The sequence below is a fragment of the Myodes glareolus genome, chromosome 8 (genome assembly GCF_982192425.1).
Source record: "Myodes glareolus chromosome 8, mMyoGla1.1, whole genome shotgun sequence".
In the NCBI taxonomy this organism is placed as follows: domain Eukaryota; kingdom Metazoa; phylum Chordata; class Mammalia; order Rodentia; family Cricetidae; genus Myodes; species Myodes glareolus.
Window position 1 is genome coordinate 44377494 of NC_142033.1, and position 27788 is coordinate 44405281.

The following is a 27788-nucleotide window of genomic DNA, read 5'->3' on the forward strand; positions in this document are numbered from 1 at the left end:
AGTATTACTGTAGCTGGTGTATCCTAAGAAAAAGAAAAATGCAGTGTCCTAGATAATACAGGAGGGGAATCCTGGGAAATGATAGAGAAGCAGTACAGATTTGATACTGATTTTTATTTGATATTTAAAAAAGACATATGTACTACTGATTTTATTAAATATGATATTATTATCACAGGCTCATCTATAATATCTTGAACTGCACACAAGTGGATTTGTATACTTTTTAATCTTGATCTTTTATAGCCACCTTATTCATTTCAGTGGGGTGTTTACAACATTTCTCTGTAGGTACGGCATGCATGGGCAATTTGTTCTGTATTAGTAGTGAGTACACTTCTGTTGTGAGGAAAATTCTAAATCGCTGTATGACAGACTAAACTTCCCAAATGAAACCTGGGTCCTAATCTAGAAGAGAAGCCGAGAATGTGAGTTACACACTTCTACTAAAGTTCTTTCATGTTTTCACTAATCGTAAGCTATATTCTAAAGGACTATAATTCTTAAACTGCCCAGTTGTTCCTTGTAGCATAAACTACTTAAGTCTATTTACATGACTTTTTTTTAAAAGACACAAAGTAGTTATTCAATAAATCCATGTTAACTGGGATTGCTTTTCTCATCTTGCAAATGCCAAAGTCAGATCACTGGCCGGAATCTAGTCTGGCAAATGTCATTGTCTGACATTACCAGTTGGGCTTGCTCTGTTCTGTTCACCACAAAGAAAGTCAATAAACCAGCTAAAGGCAAAAGTATGCCAGGAACTAACATTCTAAAGAGCGTGGCAGAAAGTCTACCACCAGGTGCTAACCTTGCACTTGCTCCAGGGGAAGAAAAGGTTACTCCTCAGTTGTGGTGAATGTCACAGTCCTGTTCACCAGGGAGTGCGGACTGCCAGCTCTGTGCAATGGAAGCAAACTCATTTCCTCTCTGAAAGGACAGAGTCCAGCTGTGCTCAAGCCCAGGGTCTCTTGGAGAAGGCTGACCTGCCACTCCCCTCTGCATCAAGGCACAGCAATCTCATGTATTTACTCACTCACCGAATTACATGTATTGAGGACTCTAAGGCGAATCCTCCACTGAGCACCCTGAGTACAGGAAACGGAAAGAAGTCTATGGCCTTTGAAGCATATGCTAGTGACTATTACCCAAATAGCTGCTGCCAGTTTCTCCTCCAGTCACATAATCTTAATCTACTTCATTTTTATACATTTGTATTGAGAGTTAGAGAAATGTTTGAAATGAGAAAGCTCTAGCCCTATCATTAACTCTTTCAAACATGTCCTCTTTATTTTTCTCCCCCTGTAAAAGTCAGAATTAGCTGTTCCATTTTCACATGTTTGCTCCACAAGGCATTCTCTTTCTGCCTTTGCTTCTTCTGTAGTATTCTAACCCATTACTTCCTTCGGGTTCCCCTATTTTTCTTTCTTCACCTTGCTCTGAAAGAGTCCTTTCTCTCCTTGAATAGCTCTTTATCCTACATCCTCAGAACCACTGACCTAGCTATATCTGGAAAAAATGTCTTTAAAATACTCATTTATTAAATCTATTTTTGCTGTTCCTAAATGACTATGACTAGGTTAAGGCCCTTAAAGCTGCCAGTCAACAGCACCCTCCTGATCTCAACCAATTCCCAAATATTTCCTGTTACAGGATATGTCTTTGGAAATTAAAAGTAAAATCAAAATCCTTATTTTTCTTCAGAGGTATGGCCACCAGTGGGTAGTCCATGCTCCAAGTTAATAACCGCATATCTAAGCATGTAGACAGCACCTACTAGACTCTATTTGTTAAAAAAAGAAGACAAAACAGGAAGGCAGGAGGGCCTAGTATGAGGGTGGCTTTAAGGGAGTATGAAGGAGGATTTAGGTTGGATATGATTAAGACCATTGCACAAATGCATAAAGTTATCAAAGAATAAATAGAAGTATTTTTAAAAATTATAATGGGAAAGGCAAAGGGCATAAAATATTAAGACGAAATATAATTAAAATTAGAATTAAATGAAATTTCTATGCACTGTTGGCCGAGCATGAGTGCTTACTAGGGAAGTGAGGGTTGAATTTTCATAGATCTCCTCCTCCCAGTGGCTAGCAGGCTCCATTAATGCTTAGTATCGGTTTATCTGCTTTTATGTTGCCCTAGAGTAATAAATAAAGTGGATTATTATTGTATGTAATGCTATTTTTTTCTGGACAGAAGTAAACAGATGCCTATTTACTTCAGATAGGGCATCAACGCAGTCCATTCCATCAACTGGCTTGGAGAACCATTATGTTTACTGGGCTGCTTTCAAGGGTATGCATGAGAAGTCACTTCCAGGAGAATGTGAAACTCAGACATCTGTATCAACGCAAAGTCTCGAGGCCACAGATAACTCCCCAAAGCTAGGTCACTGTGCTCTGTGGAAAACCTAAAGGCAATTCCACTGAAAATTCTCTTTTCTGACTGAAGAGAAAAGCACAGTGCACAAGAGATTATCGCACTTGTAAAATAGCTTTGTCTCAAAATAAAGTGGCTTCTAAAAACATGCAGGTGATATACTGAGCATGTGTGCCATGTGCATGGGGGTGCTTCTGGGTTTATATTAAAGACTTCTACACGACTTCTGTATTGTTTTATTTTTACTTGTTATCTCTTATTGAAAGCAGATTGAAATCTGCTAACCAGGGAAATTTTCACTTTAAAACACCCATGGAATCTCACCAACATGACTACCTGAACATGAGTTTAATAAGGACAAGAGAAATTGACATGCTAGTGTAGACAGAGGAAAGCCAAGGAGGCCTCAAGCCCTCCCAAAGAATATGAAAACAAAGGAAATAGTCTTCCCCAGGGAAGCGCACACTAATTGGCTATCCAGATGGTCAGCTCTAAATACATAAAATTAACTTTATTCAGTCTGAGTAGATTGTATTTATATGTATAGAAGTACAAAATGTGTACCTACATATATGTTTGTAACAATGATTAATTAAAAAAAGACAGTGAATTTAAAAGAGAGCATAAAGGGGTGTGTGGGAGAGTTTGGAGGGAAGGGGAAAAATGATATATAACAATGTCCAAATTCTTTTTTTAAAAGTATTTAGAGTAATGATCAGTGGAGATTTTAGTCTTATAACAGTCTTACAGTCTTAAAAATTTCTGGAGCTACTATCTGAGACTTTTAAAATGTAAATCATATTCATAAATATTCAAGAATACTAATAATTAAGCTCATATTTCTGAAATGCAATCAAAGGGAGAGCAAATGAGGAAGGGCAGAGTGTTGCTGTTGTAATGACAGCTTAGCATTGGTCACAACTTGAGATTCTAAGTTGTAGTTATAAAATCACACTGATTTTATTAAATACACACACACACACACACACGCAGGTTACTAATGTTTTGGCATCTAATGTTGATGTGCTACGTGCGGCATCTTCTACACTTCAGGCTGGATTAGGGTAGATAGGACACTAGTAAATACCTGTTTCTATGGAAAAGCCTCTTCACTTCACTGCCACTTGTTTTTCCATCTATAAGTAATAAAACCATAAAATGTCTCATCCAATGAAATGAAATGAAAAATATAAACAAATGAAGCCAGGCCATTTAATCACATAAGCAGATTTTTCTTTTATTTTCTAGTGTTATGAGCATGTAAATAGGATCTACTCTCTCATAGGTGTGATTGTTCAATGAAAAGAGTTATCTATAGACATGGTGTTCAGATGTTTACCTTTGTTCCTTCCATAACTGAGATTACAGAACTGTGGATTATCAATTGCTCATTTCCTTCTGTCCCTAGGCCTTGGCAACCTCCTGGTAGCATTTGCTTCTCTGGTTGAATATTTTTATTAGTTACATGGTCTGTGACTAGCATATTCAAGACAGTGTTAGGAATTGTCTGTGTGTCACCAGGTGAACAGCACTGTAGCCACATACCTCTGCTAGAGTCGTGTTACTAATGTGGGATTCCCCTCTGAGTGCTGTGATTAGCATTAATTAATAAAGATATTGCCTTGACCTGTTGATAGGACAGAACATAGGTAGGTGGGAAAGACGGAACTGAATGCTGGGAGGAAGAAGGGCAGAGTCAGAAAATCCATGGAGTAAGCCACAGTCATGTGGCATTACACAGATTAATAGAAATGGGTTAAATTAAGATGTAAGAGTTAGGCAATAAGAAGTCAGAGCTAATTGGCGAAGCAGTGCTTTAATTAAGGTCAAGCCAAGCAGTGATTTAATTAATACAGTTTCTGTGTGTTTATTTCAGGGGCTGAGCTAGCCAGGTGGCTGGGAACAAACAAGGGGGCCGTCACCAACAGTGTTACTGAGAAAAAGAGGGGAGATACTCTGGTGCCACAAAGAAGGGGACAAATCAATTTCAACAACAACCTCTAATTTACTATAACAAAAATAACATGTGATCACTTTTAAAATGTTATTCATGAACTATTTTGCTTTATGCATGATATAAAGTCTTTAAAATCCACATTCCAAGGTCTGAGCATCTGTTTGCTGCCAAGAACTACCACATAGGACTGTGCAGCTTCCTGCTCCGTAGTCTTCTTCCTGATGTCTTTAGGTTCCTCCAACTTTATTTCTTATTGTTCAATTTTTGTGTTGGAGTATCTTTGTGCCTTATTTTTATGCTCTTGTTGTATTTCTTTTGAAATCCATTGATAGAAAGGATTCAGCTACTGTGCCCTATTCAAGAAGACTCTAGGAGTTGAGAAATCCCATTTGCACATTTCTGCCACCATGGGTCTACCCTCTGTCATTGCCTTTGCCTTTGCACCAGGATAGGCTCATTTCCATCAAACTGTAGGACAAAATTAACTTCCTACTTAAGTTGTACCTTTTAGACATTTTCCCTTGGGAAATAACTAACAGAAGGCATAATTACTATTATTTTATCAAACCCAAGTATGGTGGCTTGAATTCAGCTCATATATTTGAATATTTGGTCTCTAGTTGGTAAAATTATTTTAGAAATGATTAGATGTGTGTGTGTGTATCATTGCAGGGGGCTTTAAGGCTTCAAGAACCCATACCAGGTCCAGTCTTGCTTTCTTTCCCCCACCCCCCACACCCTTTCCAACTTGCAAACCATTGAGATGTAAGCTCTTAACCACAGTTCCAATACCATGTCTAGCTGTCTGCCTCCACATTCCACACCACAGTCATGGATTCACCCTCTTTAAACAAGTTCCAACTAAATGTTTTCTTTTATATGTTACTTTGGTCATGGTGTCTCTTCACAGCAATAGAAAGATAACTAAGACAACAATCTGAGGTTATTGATCTTTGAACCTATTTTTTCTTGTAGTAACTGGTCATAGATAGCTGACACTGTAACCTTTTTTTAAGCCCAGTACGTGGTATATAGCTGTTCTAAGCTTACTCCTCTAATTCACTTTGATGTGCTTGACAGAGCTTTGTACCTCAATGACATGAAGTTCTTGTGGGAGTAAGTCCATAGCCCACATACTTCATTAGGTCTGAGATTTCACATGTTCATTATTGTATGCCCAGAGGTAAACTCTTGTATAGTATAGTATAGGTATCTTCAAACTCTTTCACTGTCTGGATACCTCCCTGCAAGACTCATGATGAAATGTAACTGTCTTTGTAGACAAATTAAGGGAAGGAGATTTAGATGGTTAGGTGTTTGGAACACAGAGTTAGGGATGAGGAAGGTTAATTTTTATGAGTATGGTAAAGCTGGTATGTTTCATATTGGAGGTTTGAATGATATTGGCCTGCATAGGTTCATTTGCTTGAAAACTTGAACCCCAACTGGTAGAACTGTTTGGGGAGGATCAAGAGGTATGGCCTTGATGGAAGAAGTGTATCACAGGGGGTTGGCTTTGAAGTTTCAAAAGACAAGTGCCATTCCCAGGGTTCTCCTATCTACCATGATTATGGATGAAGATGTGAGTTCTCAGTTGTTTCTGCCAACACTTCTTTACTTTACTATCATGGACTCTAACCTTCTGACACTATAATAACAATTATAATTTTTTATGAGTTGTATTGGTTATGGTATTTTGTAACAGTAATAGAAAAGTAAATATGATAGTCATCTTTAGATAAACTAAAATTGATTCTGTTTTCACTGAATGACATTAAATTTTTACTTTATTACAATAATTTTTTCTCTTATCTAATTTATATGAATTCACTTAAATAAAATAAATGGATTAACCAAAATGGCACTGTTCTAACAAGTGGATTGAGGATCTTATTTTGGGAGTGGGCTAATTACTAAATGAATAGGCTCCTGATTGAAAGGATTAGTCTAGCCTGATTCCTCCTTTTGTTTTGTATTTTTCCACTTGCTCTTCTGCCCTGCTGTGATGCATCATGGAGGTTTTGTCAGAAACAGCATCATGGTCCTAGGAATTTTTCTCTTCTGAACCATGAATCAGAAAGATAGAATAACATAGGAGATCATACCATCTCTTTTGGTACAGTAGATGAACGTACACTAAAACACCAAACTTCATTGTTTTAATTCCTTGACTCTGAAGTAGGAAGAGACATTCATGGGTTAGGATTAAATTACCCTACCTAACCAAGTCTAGCAGCTCTGAGCTAGAGCCTTGTAACTCAAGCTAGGTATGTTGAGCACCTCTCAGTCACCCTACATATTTAAGAAAATACAAGCTTGTTGAAATAAACCACTAAATTTAGGAATGACCTTCATGAAACCTTTTTTGTATTGACAGTGTTTTTCTCATATACAAAACGAGAATGGCCACACGTACCTCACAGAGTGTGAAGATGAATTTAAATTTTTAAGGCTTAGAGAAATATCTGCTCTTCTAAAAGCATATGTTATTATATTGTATTAATATCTCTGTGTGTGTGTACTTATTGTCTTTAAAATGAAAGTGACTTGCTTAACAATGGATAATAAAAATAAAAACTTGAAATATGGTTCAGGTTTTACTAGATATCCTACGTGCCCCAAATACTGACAACTGAGTACCTGGTTTATAGTATCATTAGTGCTGATTATTTTGGAGAAATGTAACAAATGGTAGAATAAACTGCATGTACTTTTGACTCAGAATATAAACTAATTCACTAAATAAACATTTTAATGTTATCTAATAGGAACTCACTGCTGGGCGTGAGGGATCTGAACACAAATTGAGAAAAGATCAAAGCAGAGAGAGGAGAGGGGCAGCCGAGAGTGGATATAGTTCTTCCACCAATGCTATCAGTAGGATCTTGGGTAAAAGCATTTCTGTGCCTCAATTTGCTTAATGTAAGACTGGGACAAAATTGCCACACTTTAATAGAATTTTGTGAGAATTAAAAGAAATTATTTATATAACAAAACAGATACAGGTTACACATTAGAAAATGATGTTTTTGCTTTTCTTCTTCCTTTCTTTGTGTTTCTTTCTCATGAGCTTGTCCCCAGAGCTCTTTATATCCTTAATGATGGCCAAGGAAATTAAATTTTCTAACAACACCATATAAGAGAAGAGGACTAATTAAAATGATACTTTGAGAAAATTACCTAAGTACTCTCAATTGTAATTATGGAATTCAAGCGTCAAGTAAATAAAAACAATTTAATCAAGATTAAATTGTGTGATTGGGATCAGAAGTGGTTCCATCAAGCTCTCAGACAGTTATTGGGACTTCACAATGCCACTCACTGGGCGTCTTTACTCATGCTTTCTTCCTTTCCGAAAGACCCAAGATGGAAGTTTATCACCCAAGAACTCACGTCAGTAGCTGTACATGCTTTTCTCCAATTCTGTCACAGATATGACTCTCAATGCCTTTCCCTGTGCCTTTCTCTCCTCTAAAGAATGGCTTTGTCCTAGACTTCTGTCCAGTTAGGAATGACCTCAGGATGACAGTCTTATCAAGAAATAGAGAGAGGAGGCCTGCGGAAGGGCTTCTGAAAAATGTACAGTGTTTGAAAATGAGTCATTTCTTCCTTTCTCCGTGCATCATCTCAAACCAGATGTCTAAAGTTTCCATAATCATCTTAAACTAAAATGAAATGAATAGAAGGGGTGATTGGAGGAGAACTCAGTTCTTTCATGAGATTGAGGTACAATGTTTCAGCTGTTTGTCAACAAATCCCACATATCGTCAGCCATTCAGGAAAGAGAACAGAGCAACTGAAATATAACATAGCCAGTTCATGACAGGTGCAAATATTGGACATAAGCCCTGGAGTTGCCGATATGTCATAACGAATATGAACTGAATCTTTACATTTCTTAAAAAATTCATGAATAATCTAGTTGTTGCAAATCATTATTCATTAAAAAAATCCATTGCCAGAATCTTCAAGTGGTCCAATAATATGAAAATACTTCTTTAAGTATTTTAAAGGCAAAAAAATTATTTCAGGGTATTTTCTTTAACAACATTTAATAAACAATAAAATTCTTAATTTGAACACATCCTCAGGAAAGGGTAAATTACGTTTGTATTTGAAATACCATTAATCAATAAAACATTTAAGTATTTTCAAAGTTATAAATACAAATAAAGAGAAGGAATATATTATGCAGCATTGTGAATATTTTTGAAAATGATTTACTTCAAGTTTTATTTGTGAAGAAGATATCATGATTCATGTTTATTTGATATAATAAAAAGTTAAAGGGTTAGTTCAAAAGAGCACTTGTTTAGATCTTAAACTATATTGTTAAATCATAGTAATAAAAAACAATATGGCACTGATACAAAAATTAGACCTGTAAATTAATGAAAGAAATTTAAAGATTTAATATAACTATGAATCCAAACTTTGACAATCAAGCCAAAGAAGCATACTGAAGAAACGAAAGCATCTTCAACAAATGGTGATTGGAAAACAGGATATCCACATGTAGATGAATGAAATTTAATCCATATCTATCACTTTGTACAAACCTAACCTCAAATGGTTCAAAACCTAAATATGAAAAACAGAAACTGTTGGAAGAAAATACAGGCAGAGACTTTTCTCTCTCATATGTGTGGCTTAGTTCCAAATCTTCAGATGTGTGGAGATTGCCTGAGGTAACTGCAGAAACAAGGGAGCAAAGATAAATTGATGGGAGAAGCAATAGCAAGTAGAATACCAGTGTTAAAGGGGAAAAGTGAGAGAAATGAGTGGAGGCTTTTGTTAGGGAAGAGAAGTAAATTCATACAAAAGAAGAAAAGTTAATAGTGAATAACAGTAAGGATATCTGAAAATTATAAAAAGCATATTACTTTCTATCTACTCTACCCAAAATTATATTTGGTACGTAGAAATATGATTATAAATACACATATATAGTTTAAATGAACTTTTCCCATCTGGACTGACAATACTTCTGCCCAATGTCATAGACTAACAAAAATATTCCAACACTAGGCATAAGACACCTTAGGATTGTCTAAGAGACTCTCATTTGGTGTTGTGCTTGGTTGTCTTCCAAAAGTTGAGAGTAAGTCTCCATTACTAAACAAATCATGCACTTCAGACATGGGACCCAGAGGATATAAGATCAAGACTGAAAGAATCCACACCAAGGACTAGTTCTCGTGGTACCAGAAGGTACCACTTAATGTTTCAAGTAAGGACATTGGCCATAAGCTACAACATTATACAGGTAAATTGCTCAGTCATCTTTTCACGAGCAACTTATTAGAATCAAGGGCTCTTGTAAAGGTTAAGCAAGATTCAATGAAACTTTGGCATTATTGCTTTGTGAATAGTGGCTATGTTTCGCTGTAAATTTCTCTGTAGCTAACGTCCCTTCTGCAACATATTTGGAAATTATTCCATAGTTCAGAACTGTTCCCCGTTAGCTACAAGTGAAAATAGTTTCTCATAGCTAGGCCTGTTAGGTAAACGCAGATATCTGCCTTCCTGAAATTATCTTTATCAGCAGGCGTTTGGTCAGTGGTCAGCAACCAGGAAAGAGTACTTCATTTAAGATATTCACAGATATCCAAGGACATAGTCACTTCTTGGCCAAGCTGCAGCTCTAGTTTTACCCCACTTAAAAAATTCTTAACTTCTTACTCTCATTTCCACCACAGTTTACTGATGATTTTAGTTCAGGAAATTTACATTTTATGTTTTACTCTCAAGGAGATCAGAAGAGATAATTAACTGCAAACCCAGAGAAAGAACCACAACGCCCACGATCAGAATACCCGGAACTGATAATTTAGAGACTTGGCTCTCATCCTTTTCTCTAATGCTCAGGTGTGTACTCCAGCCCCATAGGCCTGTAGAAGCTGCAGCCTCTGGTGTATGTGCTATCAGATCAAGAGCCGTGGCTTCTCCCTGACTTTGTTGGTTGCTTGGTTACCTGATTCTATGCATGCTGAGAGAAGAAAAATAGTGGAGCGTTGAAAATAAACATTTTAGCTCTTTATTAATCACCTAAAAATATAGAATAGTACACTAACCTTCTCCTCTAGAATTCCCTGATGATTTAATTCCTTTTTTAAATTAACTTTCTCTATTAAAGAGTTCATCGGACGTTCACTAGCCCCCCCATCTCTATCTCTATCTCTCTCTCTCTCTCTGTGTGTGTGTGTGTGTGTGTGTGTGTGTGTGTGTGTGTGTGTGAAAACCCTTATCTGACTTTTTATGGGGCAAGAAACCATAAAGAACTCTGGCCCTGAAACCAGCTAGAGCTGGAAAATTGCTGGTTTTAAGGATAAATATGACTGGGAACGTTTGTAATTGGTAAAACAAGGGTAAAACAAGGTGGAATAAGAGAGAACTGATAGAAATAAGAAAGAAGAACAATAAAGAAACACAGACAGCTGTATTTCGTTGTTAGTCGATATCTTTCCCCTTAGACTTCTAGCCCCCCACCACTTTAGCTTATAGTGGTGTCTTTAACTGAACCCTGAAAGCAAGGCTTAAAGGCTGAAGCTTTAAGGCTCCCATTACAAGGTAACCAGTGGTTCTACCTAGGAATCAAAAATCACAAAAGAATGGAATAATTATTGTGAGAGCCGGAGGAACAGAAAGTCTTCCGGGAAATTTTATGTCCTATGCTTGTGAGACGCTACACCCATTAAGTTTCATCAACATGGATGCTTAAATGAGACATGAACAGGACTTTCCCAATAGACCTGCTTACATGGAAGGAGAAAGGTTATCAAGCCTCCACCCTAAACAAATGCCTACAGGCAACTAAGATATGTTGAGAGGGGAGAAGCAATCTGTCCCAGGGGAAAGCCCCTAGATTGTTTTGGTTATTCAATACCAAGTTCTCAGGCCTCTAATCATGTAAGTAACATTGTATGAATTGAACAGGTTGTATCTATACTTCTCTCTTTGTGTGTGTGTGTGTGTGTGTGTGTCAGTGTGTCTGTGTTTCTATGTGTGTGTAACAACAATTAAAGAAATAGAGGCCTTGAATTAGAAAGAAATTAACAGAGCTACATGGCGAGGGTTCATGGTGAGGGAAGGAAAGAGGAAAATAATGTAATTATATATTAATTTCAAATATATAGCACTAATCAGAGTGATTATATTCAGTCAAACCACTAGCTGAGCTAGCTGGCTAATATTTAATTTCTCAAGCTTCTCAAAGCCAGCTATCAATTGCTTCCTCTTTACAACTCAGCCACCTTCCTTATAAATGCAGTGCTTCACCAAGCTCAGCATCCATTGCACAATGAACCAATCATCACCCTCATCCTTGCTCTGACCATGGTGTCTGCTTCTTGAAGAACTGAAATAAGGATACCCAAATAGCACAGCTTTGGGACAGACAGACCTAGACTTAATCCCTTTTTCTAGTTTTTCATTTAATTCTTGTCTTGAACATCTTTCTTTCACTTTTCTGATTCTTAAATTTCCTCACTTGTAAACTGGAATGACCACTTCAAGTAAGACTGCTTATTTTAAGGGGTGCTGCCTCCCATATGAAAACAGCCCTATGTGTTCGTTTCGCAGTATCTGCACACTCGGTGATGGCGTAAGAATTTCTCTTCTATGGAGTTGACTTTTGCATACCAAAGTGCAGATGATGTCAAACTTTCCAGAGCATTGGATCCTAGCAAACCCACAGTTATTTGTTTATTCAACTAAATATGCATATTGACTATACCACAGGCAGGCATATTATCTACATTGTGTAGTGCTTCTAGGCAGATGTCCTTAATTAAACTTTAGGATTTTGTGGGGAGAGAGTATACATCCTATTCATACCCACAATGTTTCATACTGTGTGTTGCACAGAGAATTTGAATAATTTTGACAAGATGTCCTTGGATGTAGAGACAGATATCAAAATTCAAAATTCTAAAAAAGTCAAGGTCACTTTTTTCTGTTTCAGAGTGGGTTTTCCAACTGACACAATGTGTTAAAGGTCCTTACATCCCCAAGTCCCAGAAGAAAGCACAGCACCCGAAATAGATCTATTTTTCTCCTGTACTTATAAATCTGTGTCTCTACCATGGTTTCAATAATAAGGTTTCAGCAGGAATTCAATGTTGAAGAATTACTGTCACCTAGGAAACAAGTTGTAAATTTCTCAAAGGACTTCAATTTTAAATTTCAGGCATCTTGGGGGAAAAACTCTCAAAAGTATATTTTTCAATGACCTGGAGAAAATTAATCAGATGAAACGATGTTTACATTTCTCTTAATTCTGAAAAGTGTGCACAGAAACTTCTACTCCCAGATTTTGGTTTGGTTGTTTTTTCCATCGATACATAACTTCCAAAGTCAACATGAAGACACAATTTACATGTTCCAAAGAAATAATAAAGAATATTTTAAAATTATGTCCAGGTTACTGTGTTTCTTGATATATAATATCAAGGGAAGGGATTGGACAGGTAAAGGATAGCGTAACAACATGAAATTCTCCTCAAATATATAGTTGCATAATTATAGGAATAAGTAAGAACAGGTGATAAAATATATTTGAATTCTCCACCACTCTAAAATGTCTATCATAGAGTCAAATCTAGCCATCAAATACAACTAGTGCACACATACAATGTACCATTAAGTTTTCTTACATGGAGACTTAGTCTTATTTCTACTGGTTAGTTCCAGTGATAAATTTTTTCTTGATTGTTTAACAGCCAGTATTTCTGTTTCCTGTCTTAACTTTCTTCTTTACTGAACATTTTGTTTTGTTTTGATTAAATTTATTTATTTATTTGTTTATAAAAATTTCCACTTCCACCCCTCCTCTCCATATCCTCCCATTCCCCCACTCCCTCTCCTCCTCCCTCCCACTTCCTCTCCTCCTCCCTCTCCAGTCCTAAGAGCAGTCAGGGTTTCCTGCCCTGTGAGAAGTTCAAGTTCCTCCCCTCTCCCTCCAGGTCTAGGAAGGTGAGCATCAAAACAGACTAGGATCCCAAAAAGCAAGTACATGCAGATAAAAGAAGACCCAGTGACATTGTCAATGACTTCTTAGTCAGCCCCCATGTCAGCCACATTCAGAGACTCCGGTTTGATGACATGCTCATTCAGTCCCAGTCCAGCTGGCCTTGTTAAGCTCTCATTAGATCAGTCCCCTTGTATCAGAGGGTAAACGCACCCCTCGCGGTCCTGATTTCCTTTTTCATGTTCTCCCTCCTTCTGCTCCTCATTTGGACCTTGGGGGCTCAGTCCAGTGCTCCAATGTGGGTCTCCATCTCTATCTCCATCTATCATCAGATGAAGGTTGCCTCTGGTCCTGCCTTTCTTGCTAACGTTCTCCCTTCTGCTTCTCATTTGGACCTAGGGAGTTAAGTCCAGTGTTCCAATATGTATCTCTGTCTCTATCTCCGTCCATCTCCAGATGAAGGTTCTATGGTGATATGTAAAATATTCATCAGTATGGTTATGAGCCAAGGCCAGTTCAGGCACCCTCTTCTCTACTGCCCAGGGCACAATCTGGAGACCTCTCCTTGGGCCTGGGAACCCCTCCAGAATCAAGTCTCTTGCAAACCATAAAATGGCTCCCTTAGTTAAGATATATACTTCCCTGCTCCCATAGCCATCCTTCCTCCCTCCCCCCATCCCTGTAACATGAGGGCCGGCCTGTTGGGGTTTCTGTCCCGCCCGGTACCCCACAACCGACAACTCCCAAAGAGAAAATCACGCACAAGACTGTAGGTACCCAGGTCTTTTTCCCTTTTTTCGTGGTGATTCGCAGGGCCATTTGACCTCTGGCTCCCTGGAGATTCTGCACTAGCACAGGCCTGAGGGTATAGCTTAGAAAGAACTTGGCCGTCTTTTGTTATGGTAATTCCACCTGTAAACAAGGTTCCAGCTGTGGGCCCTATATGCCTGCCACGCCTGCCTCCTGCAGCTGATTCTGGCCTTAGGCACCTGGCGCCTGTCATCCTCTCCCACTGCTCCTGTTGGGAGGGGGCCTTGCCCTTTTGCCCCCTTTGCCCACTAATATATATACCCAACTTGAGTTTAATTAAGTGGCCATTTGCTCTTTGGTGAATGAGCAGGTCTCTTGTGTCTTTGTGCTTCAACCCTTAGGACAATCATCCATTCTCGTGGACTCAGTTCAGGAAAGCACACGCCTGAATCGGGTGTGGGTATTCACAGAAAAGTGCGGGGCCAACACAAGACTCCATAAGATTATAAACTGATTGGCCCATTAGGTCAGGCTACTTATTAGCTCTTATAACTTATGTTACCCCATTATCTTTATCTACATTAGCCACATGGCTCCGTACCTTTCTCAGCTGGGCAAGTTACGTGCTGCCTCTTCGGTCGTCTGCGCAGGAGTGCGGAGGGAGCTTCTGCTTCCAGAATACTCCCAGTCTCTTTGCGCCACCCCTACTTCCTGTCTGGCTTTCCTGCCTATACTGCTGCCTGGCCAATCAGAGTTTTATTAAAATATGATTGACAGAATACAGACAATTCTCCCACACCATTTCCCTCTTTTTTTTAAACAAAGGAAAATACCCATAGTTCATTTGTTGGGAATGTGGGCATAGTATTTCAGGCTACTTCCTGCTGGTTGGGGGCGCTGATGATCTTATGGGGACCTAAAGAAAATTTAGAGTTATAATCAAGTCCTGACTGGAGTATCCTGTGAGTCTTGATCATCTCAGGCACCACATCCCATTCCCCCAGGCCATCCCCAATCCTCCCCCTCTCCCTTCTCTCTAACCATCTCCCCTTACTTCCACCCCCCCACCCCTCATGCACCCAAATTTGCCTGGCAATCTTGTCTACTTCCAATATCCAGGAGGATAACTATATGATTTTCTTCAGGTTCACCTTCTTATTTAGTTTCTCTAGGATCACGAATTATAGGCTCAAAGACCTTTAGCTATGGCTAGAATCCATTTATGAGTGAGTACATACCATATTCCTCTTTTTGGGTCTGGGTTACCTCACTCAGGAAAGCGTTTTCTATTTCCATCCATTTGCATGCAAAATTCAAGATGTCATTGTTTTTTACTGCTGAGTAAAACTCTAATGTATATATGTTCCACACCTTATTTAACCATTCTTCTATAGAGGGGCACCTAGGCTGTTTCCAGGTTCTGGCTATTACAAATAGTACTGCTATGAACATAGTTGAACAAATGCTTTTGTAGTATGTTAGGGCATCTCTTGGGTATATTCCCAAGAGTGGAATTGCTGGGTCTTCAGATAGGTTGACTCCCAGTTTCCTGAGAAACCACCACACTGATTTCCACAGTGGCTGCACAAGTTTGCATTCCCACCAACAATGGATGAGTGTTCTCCTCATTCCACATCCTCTCCAGCATAGGCTATCATTGGTGTTTTTGAGTTTGGCTATTCTGACAGGTGTAAGATGGTATCTCAAAGTTGTTTTGATCATTTTAAACATTAATGTCAACAATATTAGCTTGATGCTGCTTAATTTTTTTTTACCATTATCTCTGTTTTTTCTTAAAAGTTGGCGTCTTGTCCAGACCAATGGCTGTCTTATCAAAACATTCGTTCTGAATATGATTCCATTTGCCATCCTGCCCTCTCCCAACACCGACAAACTGATGGCTCAATCTAGGAACTATCTTTAGCAGTAAGATGATTAACTAACTATTGTTAATATCCTTCTAGAGAACAATCCACTGTGATTTGAGGACCTCTAACTTACACAGAAATCTATTTTACATCGTCTATGAAATCACATGCAAACTGAATGAGAATCCCCTTGCAAATTTTGCTAAGGAGTGAGTAAACTCTAGATGCATGTGTGGATATATTCTGGGTTCGTGTTTTCTTTCTATGCACATCCACACTTCCCTGTGCTTGCTGATCTGATCTTCTCCCATTTTATGTCTATCTCAGTGTCTTGCTAGCACATCATGGTTTCTTGTTATGTCTTTTGTAAAGCGCTCAACGTAAAGCAACTTTTTGATTAAAAAAAAATAACTATAAGTCTCTAACTAGTTCTGTCCTTACTGTTTTGGTCTCTTTCCCCAGAACTCACAGAACCACATGCTTGCAAACAGAAATCACATGTGCAGTTCACCATTGCCACATACAAGGCCACTCACACAGGAAAATCATGAGGCAGACTGACAGACAAGAGTCCAAAACCTCTCAGTACAAAGTATAAATTCCTTATATATCTGGAAAAGGTGCTGAAACATATTTATTTAACAGTTTTCCAGCTTGATCCATAACTTTTTATTATTCAGACATACGGCATATGGCTCTCCATTTGGATTTCTGCTCGAGGCCTGGCAAATATTTAGAGATCTGTACAAAATGGTTTCCTCTAACAGAAAATAATATTTTTTTTATTCTCAGCCTTTAAGTTACAGTTACAGAGAACATAAAGAGCCAGAGATTTCTGACTCCGAAGGCATAACACATTGAGTGGAACATGTGCAGTCTTCCGAAGCCTGCCAATAAACTCAGAGTGTGGCATGTTTTCCTTCTAAATATTATTATGCTATTTACACTAGGACTTGTATTGTGCTTCAGGATGGAGCAGTGCTAGAATCATATTAACACACATTGACAGGCTCTTTCTGATTTTCTATCTTTAGAATCTCCCTAGAAATTTAGTCTTATTTTCATACTGTGTATTTTAAATTTATATTGCCTTGAGAAGTATAGACAATGTAAAGGTGTATTTCTCACCAGAGCTCAAGATTGGAGGCTGAGGCAAAATTCCACCCATGAAAAAGAAAGTACTTCTAAATGGGACTGGACTCCTGGTATGTATTTATGATGGCTTCAAGTTTGTTTATTGCACTCTTTGTTTCTAGGATGAACAGGCTTACTTTGGTGCATTTAGCAAACTATAAATAAACCAAAAGGAGAAATGCAAAAACAGTTCTCTAAAATTCTACCACCAACCTATATGCAACTAATACTTTAGTGGTTGTACTTGCATATATATATATATATATATATATATATATGGAAATATATGAAAATATACAAAATATATGCATTGTTTACTATATATTACTCTATCTTGTCACTTCATTAAAATGTTAGATATAATTTCCTGTAAATATTAATATGTATTATTCTTATTGCTGCATGTTATTCATTATGTAGCTAGATATATAACTTCTCAGCTGCTTTAGAAAATATATTATTCCGATGCAAAAAAACTAAAAGACAAAAGACCATCATCAAGAAGTTGATGGTTAAAAGGAAAATGAAACAGTGAACATAGTAAAGTCTCCTGTGATTCTGGTTCCGGAGAGAGATGGGCTACACCATAGAAACAGCCCTTCAGATACCCTGGAGTCTCAGAAGTGCCAACTTAACTTCTCATCCATTCCTGGTAGCATTAAGTCCTCATTTTTCTATCTCTTTACAAAATTGCTGACACATGGCCAATGTTACAGATGCTACCGACATCCACTGACATTCTGTCCCAATCCTTGGCAGTACAATAGATAAAACACCTGGGTTTGCCAGGACATCTTCTCGTTTATTGTTACTCCAGGAGTTACCTGTAATTCCTTACCCCTGCCCCAGTCACACCTTTGTATGCAGTGAGGGTCCAGCACTTACGCAACTAGTCTTGCTTCTTCACATGCTGACCTGAACCTGCTTGCATTTGCCTGATCCCTTCCTTGTCTATAACTAGATTGCCTTCAACTTAACTAAGGCCTGTGGTTTCCCCTTCACTTTTTTTGTTTTCTGTGAATTTCTGCTAACAAATATCAAAAACGTTTCGTACCTAAAGCACTCTGTGATTGAAACAATATGTTTCTAAGTAGGAGCAAGCATAGTGGATGAGATGAAGCAGCTGATCATCTTAAGGGGTGAGCAAGCTTACCATTTAAAGGAAAAGAGATGTCTGCATTTGTGTTCTTGCTGATGGTATTATATTTGTTAATTGTTTTGTCTCATTTTATTTTTAAGATAATGAATAGTTCCACAGTAGTTTATCTAAAATGAGAAAATATGGATGACAGAAATATTGAATGTTTCAACAAACTGTTGGAAGTATGCAGAAGAACAGATGCAGGCAGGTGAATAGGACCAAAGTCTGGTGCAATGAACAGTACTAGATATCTCTCCAATGTTTCCCAGGCCTCAAATATAACCTCTGCATAAACCAATATAAAAGGCGATTGTATTCCAGTAGGAGATGCTCTGCTGTCTACAATTGGTTTACTTCTGATAACCAACTTCGAAAATAATGAGATTTTATCCAACAATGAAATAATAGTAATATTCTGAACTGAAGGATGCCCATCACATGTGAACAGGACTTGATACCAAAAGGAGAAAAGAAAGGATAAACAGCATCATGTGGAGTGTGGGATGGAAAACTCTCTGTCTTGTCCATGTAAGTTCCCAGGACGTCCAGACTATCTCCCGAAATAGCCAGGAAATTTTCTAATAATAACTCAGACCTATCAGAGGGGTACAGTCAAGTGTGTGTATGTGAGGGCTGAAGAAAGAATACCTCAGTATTATATAACGCTTCTCTTTGTATTCTTGTATTCATCCAGTTTAAAAAAATAAGCATACATTTTCTTTTTCTTTAATCATAAAGTTAATTAAGTTAGTATTTCTGTGGACAGTATAACTAGTAATTTAAATTCAGTATCAATTATCACAGTAACTTTATAGATTAGGTATTATTTACTTAATGAATTAAAGAGATGGATTTTAGAGGTTAATATATTGTCCAAAATCATGTGACTAATAAGCAATTAAGTAATTTTAACCAACTCTTTCTTGTTCTAAACCTCAATCACAATTAAATTTTCCAGATCAGTGAAATTTATTTTTCAAAATGAAGAGTTTCTTACTTACCCACCCCTTTGTGTTTTTCCTCTCTATGTTCATACTTTATCCAAGTAACTGGGATGAAGTCTGAGAGTACCTGGAGGACATTAGGCAGAAGTTACATGGTTGCTATGGTACAGGTAAAGTAAAGGGGGAGGGAACTGTGAAAGGTTACAGTCCCTCTAGATTGAGATGTGAGAACTCAGAAATATGTTACTATGGGTGCAGCTTCCTGTGTACACATACACAGATAAAATCACATGTTTCTACTTCATGCAATGAGGTTCTACAGTGCCCTTAATTATCACTTTAGAAATAATATTTGAGTATGCTATATATCCTCATAAAATTATGTTACTATCAAATATATAAGAAATAATTTACTAAAATAGGACCAAAATATAACAGAAACATTTGAAAGGATATACTACTCTGAAAGAACAGTTTAATCAAAATGTAATTATTTCTTTTTCACCTTTCCTCTTCTTACCTCTCCCATAGACCAAACCCCTTGCTTTCTTTCAAAATCATGGTCTCAGACATCTTCAGTTTATAAAAAGAAATCACCATTAATATCCTGAGGAAAAAAATGTAGGAATTGCTACATCTTTTTCTAAAATGAAATAAAGTTAAAAATAAAACAGAGGCAGGAATAAAATAAAATAAATGGTAGAGAAGGGAAAATAGATAAAATATAATGGTAGGGAGCAAAGACTCACAGGATATTGAAGAATAAAGTTGGAGAAAACTGTCCGAAAGTAGAGCCAAGGCCGATGAGGTAAAAAGAGAAGAAAATGAGAGAACAAATCCAGAAAAGTCCTTTGCAGGGCTGCCAGAAATAAAGAACAGGGGGCAGAAAAAAATACAGAGAACACGAAGTCATCAAAAGAATTTCAGGATTATTTCCAAGAACCAGAGAACAAGAAATTTTAGTTTCACAGCGCCCGTAAAAAGTTCATAAAAGTGGAAGAAAAACAGATCTAGCTCAAAGTGCCTATAAAAGTGGAAGAAATAAGCTCTCCAGAGAAAATTTTATGAGCTGAAACAAAGAGAAAGAGGAGGGAGGATGAAGGGGAGGGACAGAGACCACACAAGGATCTTAACACTCTGTAATGACATTTTCAGTAACATAACACATTCAGCATGACTTCCATGTGACCATTCTAAAGAAGAGGAATAGGATCCCTCCCAACTCACAGGGTGGAAGAAGAGGAGATATTGCATAGTGGGGAAGAGACAGAGCAGGACAAGTAATTTTCAGGATGGTGATGGAATGCAGCACCCATGTTAACAATGGCAATCTATGTTGCCACCACAGATGAATTTACAGTCTTCAGAAGTCTTCATAGTTATACTAGATATAAGAATAGCTGACACACATGGATATATTTAATAAGTTTTTATTAACAGTAAGGAGTATCTGGTTCAGGATATTAATCTTTGACATCAAAATGTGTGGAAATAAAGAGTTTAGATTAAAAGTTAAAACAACTACTTTTGTATGACTTTATATAAATTATAGTGCAAGAAATAATAGAGAAATGATGACATGGAAATAGCAAAAATAAAAAGATATAAAGCATGAAATGGAAAAAATCCATAAAAACCATTTATTATATTTGATTCTGAAAGAATATGATAAATTTAAAAATAAATTCGTTTTGAGAGATCATCTCTGTTAAGAACAACCTGAGGAATGTCATCTCTGACTAAAGTCCAAGCATGTCAAGCTCGGTTTGGGTGATGTTATCAGTAGATAGAATACATGGAGGAAAGACTGACAAACAAGAAAAACAAATTTAAAGAGATTGGAGTAATTAACTCTCCTTAAGAAATGATGTTATCTGCCTTAACAGATTAAATAAAAAATAATGAAATCTTAGAATTAATATACTGATTTGCTCATTAGTGGAAAGTGAATATGACTAAACTCTGAAGAAGACTCAGGTAAGAGTCTTAGGACAATTCTCATCTCATTTTCTTTTCTTTCCTTTAAATTCAAGGGAAAAAAGAATCAAGGCTTAAAATAAACCTAGAAAATATAAATATATGAATATATTCATATTTGAATTTATATTATCTATTCACATGCAAATTATGAGCCACATAGGGGGATGGAGAGATAACTCAGTGACAGCGTGCACTTGTTTGCCTTACAGAAGACACAGGTTTGGTTCCCAGCACCCAAATCAGGCAGCTCAGAATCACCTGTAATTCTGATTCTGTAAGATTCTATGCCCTCATCTGGCCTCCACAGGCACTGCAGACATGTGTTGCAGATAGACATGTACACATATACATAAATAAAAATAAGTATTTTTAGTTAAAAAGGACAGACTAACCTCATTGGAGTCAGAGAGATGGTGCAGTAATTAAGAGTGCTTGCTGCTATTTCAGGGGACCGAGAACCGTTTTCTCATCCCCTGTCATGGAGTTCACCACCACCTGTAACTCAGAGGATTCAACACATGTGAGGCAACTGCACTCCCATGGCATACACACACACACACACACACACACACACACATAAAATGACAAAAATAAATCCTTCTTGAAATGATTAGCTACAAAAAAGAACAAATTGTTCAGTGGTGGTAATCACAGTGGGTATTAAATATATATCAATTATCCATTAAAAAGAAATTTCATAACGCTGGTATTTTCCAATCAAAGCAAATATTTAAAACAGCAAGGTGTCTTTCAATTAATTAATGAGATGTTTTAATCAGAAAGATATATGACAATTTGTTTGTTCCAGATAATGGCAAAATTTGCTGCTTGAACACATTTAATGAAAACAGCTATCTGACAGCATGTTTCTTTTTATAGAATCAACACACAATCTTGCCTACCTAAGAATAGTGTACCTTTTATGCTTAACTCAATTCAGGGTGAGAGAATTCTTTCCAATTGCCACAAAAGCACTCAAATTTCACAACTTTCATCATCAAAAACATATTAATGAAAACAGGGCAGATTGTGAATATAAATCTTTAGTCGCCCTTTTAACTTTTCTAAGTAATTGAAGAACAAATGCCGAAAGGAAGAAAAACTGAACACTAGCCAAATTTCTTCTTTGTACAAAAATCCTGGAGTTTAAAAAAGACAAGGGGAGAGACGTCATACTATATAAATGCTATCTCAAACCATAGCATTTCTTCAAATTTAAGAATATATTCCATCACTGGGTTATCTCTCCTGCCCCATGTTTGGCTAATAATTTGCATGTAAATAAATAAAATAAATGTAAATATAAAGTCTCTATCTTAGAAAGAAAACATTAATATAACCACCACCACCACAGATTTCTACTTTCTTTTCCAAAGTAATGCCAAGGAAGTTTGTTAAGCACAGGAAACTATTTCTGAATTCTAGAGTGCCCCCATGTGGAAGTAAGTAAGCATTACTGTCTTATACTAAAATCCATCGGCTTGTCTCACACCAATCTAGAGGCTTATAAAGATTTCTTTTTAAAATTTTTAAATTGGTTTTATTGAGCTATACATTTTTCTCTGTTCTCCTCTCTTCTTAGCCCCTCCCCTTCAACCCTCTCACATGGTCACCAGGCTCTCAACTTACTCACGAGATATTGTCTTTTTCTGCTGTCCATGTAGATTACATCAATGTGTGTCTCTCATATGGTTTTTATTCTAGTCTAGGTTCTCTGGGATTATGATTTATAGACTGGTTTTTTTCTTGCTTTATTTCTAAAAGATACTTATTAGTGAATACATATGATATTTGTCTTTCTGGGTCTCTGGGCTACCTCACTCATAATGATGCTTGAGATCCATGCATTTGCCTGCAAATTTCAAGATGTCATTATTTTTTCTGCTGTGTAATTTTCCATTGTGCAAATGTACCACATTTTTCATCCATTTTCGGTCGAAGGGCATTTAGGTTGTTTCCAGGTTCTGGCTATGACAAACAATGCGGCTACGAACAGAGTTGAGCACATGTCCTTGTGGTACAATTGAGCATCCTTTGGGTATACCCAAAAGTGGTATTGCTGGGACTTGAGGAAGGTTGTTTCGTCGTTTTCTGAGAAATCGCCATACTGATAACTGAACGGGCTGTACCAGCTTGCTCTCCCACCAGCAATACACGAATGTTCCCTTTACCCCACAACCTATCCAACATAAGTCGTCATCAGTGTTTTTGGACTTGGCCATTCTTACAGGTGTTAGATGGAATCTTAGAGTTGTTTTTATTTTCATTTCTTGATGGGTAAGGATGTTGAGCATTACCTTAAGTGTCTTCCAGCCATTCTATATTCTTCTGTTGAGAGTTTTCTGTTTAGGTCTGTACTCCATTTTTTATTGGATTATTTGTTCTTTTGATGACCAATTTCTTAAGTTCTTTGTATATTTTGAAGATCAGTCCTCTGTCTGATGTGGGGTTGGTGAAGATCTTTTCCCACCTTGTAGGCTGCTGTTTTGTCTTGTTGACCATATCCTTTGCTTTACAGAAGCTTTTCAGTTTCAGGAAGTCCCATTTTTTAATTGATTTAATTGATTCTCTCAGTGTCTGTGCTACTGGAGTTATATTTAGGAAGTGGTCTCCTGTGCCAATGCGTTCAAGTGTAATTCCCACTTTCTCTTATGAGGTTTAGTGTGGCTGAATTTATGTTGAGGTCTTTGATTCACTTGGACTTGAGTTTTGTACATGGTGATAGATATGGAACTATTTTCATTCTTCAACACGTTGATAGCCTGTTATGCCAGCACCATTTGTTAAATATGCTTTCCTTTTTCCATTTTGTATCTTTTATTACTTACCAAAGTTAAATCAAGACCAGAAAAGCAAAGTAAAAAGACCTATAATTGCTAAAGAAATAGAAACTGTCATAAAAACTCTCCAACCAAAAAATCCAGGACCAGATGGTTTAGGCTCAGAATTTTACAAGATTTTCAAAGAAGAACTTATACCAATACTCCTCAAATTTTTCCACACAATAAAAACAGAAGGAACATTGCCAAACTCTTTCTATAAGTCTACAATTACCCTGATACCCAAACCACATAAAGACATTTTTAAGAAAGAGAATTATACTCAATAAAATACTGGCAAATCAAATCCCAGAACACATCAAACACAAAGTCTGCCATGATCAAGTTGCCTTCATTCCAGAGATGCAGGGATGGTTCAACATATAAAAATCTGTCAACGCAATCCACCATATAAACAAACTAAAAAATAAAAACCATATGATCACCTTATTGGATGCTGAAAAAGCTTTTGACAAAATACAACATCCCTTCATGATAAAGGTCTTAGAAAGAGCAGGGATACATAATAAGGGCAATATATAGCAAGTCAACAGCCAAAATCAAACTAAATGGAGAGAAACTCACAGCAATCCCACTGAAATAAGGAGCAAGACAAAGTTGTCCACTTGCTCCATATCAACTATTCAATATAGTTCTTGAGGTTCTAGTTAGAGCAGAAAGACAACAAAAAGAGAACAAGGGGATATAAATTGGAAAAGAAGAAGTCAAACTTTCACTGTTTGCTGATGATATGATAGTTAACATAAATGACCCCAAAAATTCTGCCAAGGAACTTTTACAACTCATAAACACTTTCAGTAATTAAGCAGGATACAAGATTAACTCAAAAAACCAATGTCCCTCCTTACACAGATAATAAATGAGCTAAGAAAGAAACATCATCCTTCACAATAACCACAAATAGCATAAAATATCTCAGAGTAATTCTAACCAAACAAGTGGAAGACCTGTATAACAAGAACTTTAAGTCTTTAAAGAGAGAAATTTAAGAGACTGGTGAGATGGCTCAGTGGCTAAGAGCACTAACTGCTCCCCCAGAAGACCTAGGTTCAATTCCCAGCACCCACATGGCAGCTTGCAGTTGTCTGTAGCTCCAGTTCAAGAGAATCTGACATCATTATACCAATGTGCATGAAATAAAGTTGAATAAAGCTTTATAAAAAAAAGAAAAAAAGAAAAAATTTAAAAAATACACCAGAAAGTGGAAAGATCTCTTGTGCTCTTGGTTAGGTAGAATTAACAGAAGAAAAATGTCAATCTTACTAAAAGCAGTCCACAGATTCAATGCAATGCCCATCAAAATCCCAGCAAAACTCTTCACAGACCTCTAAAGAATGATACTCAACTTCATATGGAAAAGTAAAAACCCAGGATAGCCAAATGGTATAGGAGAGTCTTCTTTCTATGTGTTGCTTTCATTGGTTAAATAAAGAGACTGCCTTGGTCTTTTGATAGGACAGCAGTTTAGATAGGTGGAGTAGACAGAACAGAATGCTGGGGAAAAAGAAGCAGAGACAAAGCATTGCCTGCCATGAAGCTGCCAGGTCAGACATGCTGAATCTTTTCCGGTAAACCATGAGCTAGTAGTGACATACAGATTATTAGAAATGGGTTGAGTCAAGATGTGAGTTAGCCAATAAGAAGCTAGAACTAATGGGTCAGGCAGTGTTTAAATGAATACAATTTGTGTGCTGTTATTTCGGGGTATAGGCTAACCAGATGGCCAGGAGCCTGGCAGCGGGAAGTGGCCCTCCACTCCTTATACAACAAAGTAGCACTCCAACGTGGTAACTAACTCCACGTAAATCCTAAGAGGGCTTAAAAAGGAGTTCTAGACACAAATAAAGAGTTTAACACAGCTTTTTTGCTGTTTTCTAGGGCGTGATGTAGGGAGATTTCCTCATTCAGCAACAGTAACTGAAAAAAAAAGCTGCATAGTTTGAAAACTCAGCTTCCTGGGCTGTGCTGCCAGCATGAATTCTGGCTATAAAGCATTCCAATGGATTTTATCAGACTGGATGTTTGTGTTTCTGCTTGCAATCGGGAAGAAAATACTCTGAGACTATGCCTGCGTTCCCTGCCTGGGCAGACAGTGGGATCAAGCTTAGGCAGGCGGCAGAGCATGGCGGATTTCTGCCACCATACAGAGAGATGTTTCCAGGCTGCCCTAGAAAACCGGGCTGGTTTTCTTTGCTTTATGTTTAAAAACCACGTATGAGTTAGTACATGTGATAATTGTCTTTCTGGGTCTTGGTTACCTCATTCAATATGATGTTTTCTAGATCCATCCATTTGCCCACGAATTTCAAGATATTACTTTTTAATGCTGTTTAGCATTCCATTCTGTAAATGTACCACATTTTACTTATCTATTCTTCAGTCAAGGGGTATTTAGGTTGTTTCCAGTTTATGGATATGACAAACAATTCTGCTATGAACATAGTTGAGCATATGTCCTTATGGCACAATTGAGCATCCTTTGGATATATACCCAAAAGTGATGTTACTGGGTCTTAAGGAAGATTGTTTCCTAATTTTCTGAGAAATTGTCACACTGACTGAAATGGGATTGGACCAGCTTGCATTCCCACCAGCAATGCAGTGAGAGAAGATTTATTTTTGAGCATGGTTTCTGTTGAATTTGTTCCTTGTCAATTTCATACAAGCACAGTGCATTCTGATTTTTCTCACTCCCTTTCTTATCTCTGTCACAACCTTGTCAAATCCTTCCCACAAGTAGCTCTCTCATATCCATGACTCTTTGTTTTGTTACCTATAGTGATTAATCAGAGTGGTCTGAATAACCATGGATTTAGACTATCCATGAATGGAATCTTTCGAAAGCAACACAGAAAAACAACAGTTTACTGTGCTTTCTTTTTTTATTTGGTTAAACCCTTAATAGGTGCACAGTAACAATATAAATAAACTGCACAGTCACTGTTTGCATCTTAATGCTTACCAAAGTTTTTTTCACAAGGCAAAGAGATCTTAGTTTCCTTTTAGCTTTCATGATAAAATATTCTGACAAAAGCAAATTAAAGATCAACAATTTATTTAACCACACAGCTTCAGGTTACAGTCCATCATTATGGGTGAAGGCACAGCATCAGAAGTTTGCCGCATTGCGCTCAGAATGAAGTTGCAAAGGACTTGCTTGCTGTTCAACTCCCTTTCGTTACTGACATTGTCCAGAATACAAAGTAGGGAATGATACCACCAACAATGACTGGTCATGCTCATCAAGCATTCATTGGTAGCAGAGGCTATCAAAGGCAGACAGCCTACTAACTACTGCTTTTTATTTCCTCAGGAAATAAATAGTGAGGGGCTGGGAGAAAGAAAGAGTGAGAGAGAAAGTGTTATGGAGAAAGAACATTTCTGGTTTGGAGGAGTAGGAAGTTTGGTATGTTCCTCCCCTTCCCACATAGCTGAAATTATTTAAAATGCTTAAGACTGCTAAGACTCAATAAATGACAATGAGGTGGAACACCTTTCCACGGTTGTCATTGCTTCATGCTTAGGTAGTCATTCTGGTACAGATTCGTAGAAATAACAAACAGTGGCATGGGACCAAACTGAAATTTCCATCTCTAGCACCGGTTTTTAAACCTTGCTAATCTCAATATACTTTCTCTTGTTTGCATGAATTATTACTTGGACACTTTAGAGACAAATATTTTGATGATTTTATGTCACGAAGAACAGTAAAAACTAAAATTATTTCCAGTAGCAAAACTTAGGACCAGCAAACTAAAGCTTTTGCTATTGTCATTGAAATAAATTAAGTCAAGGACAATTTTAACTAGAATTTCACAACACTC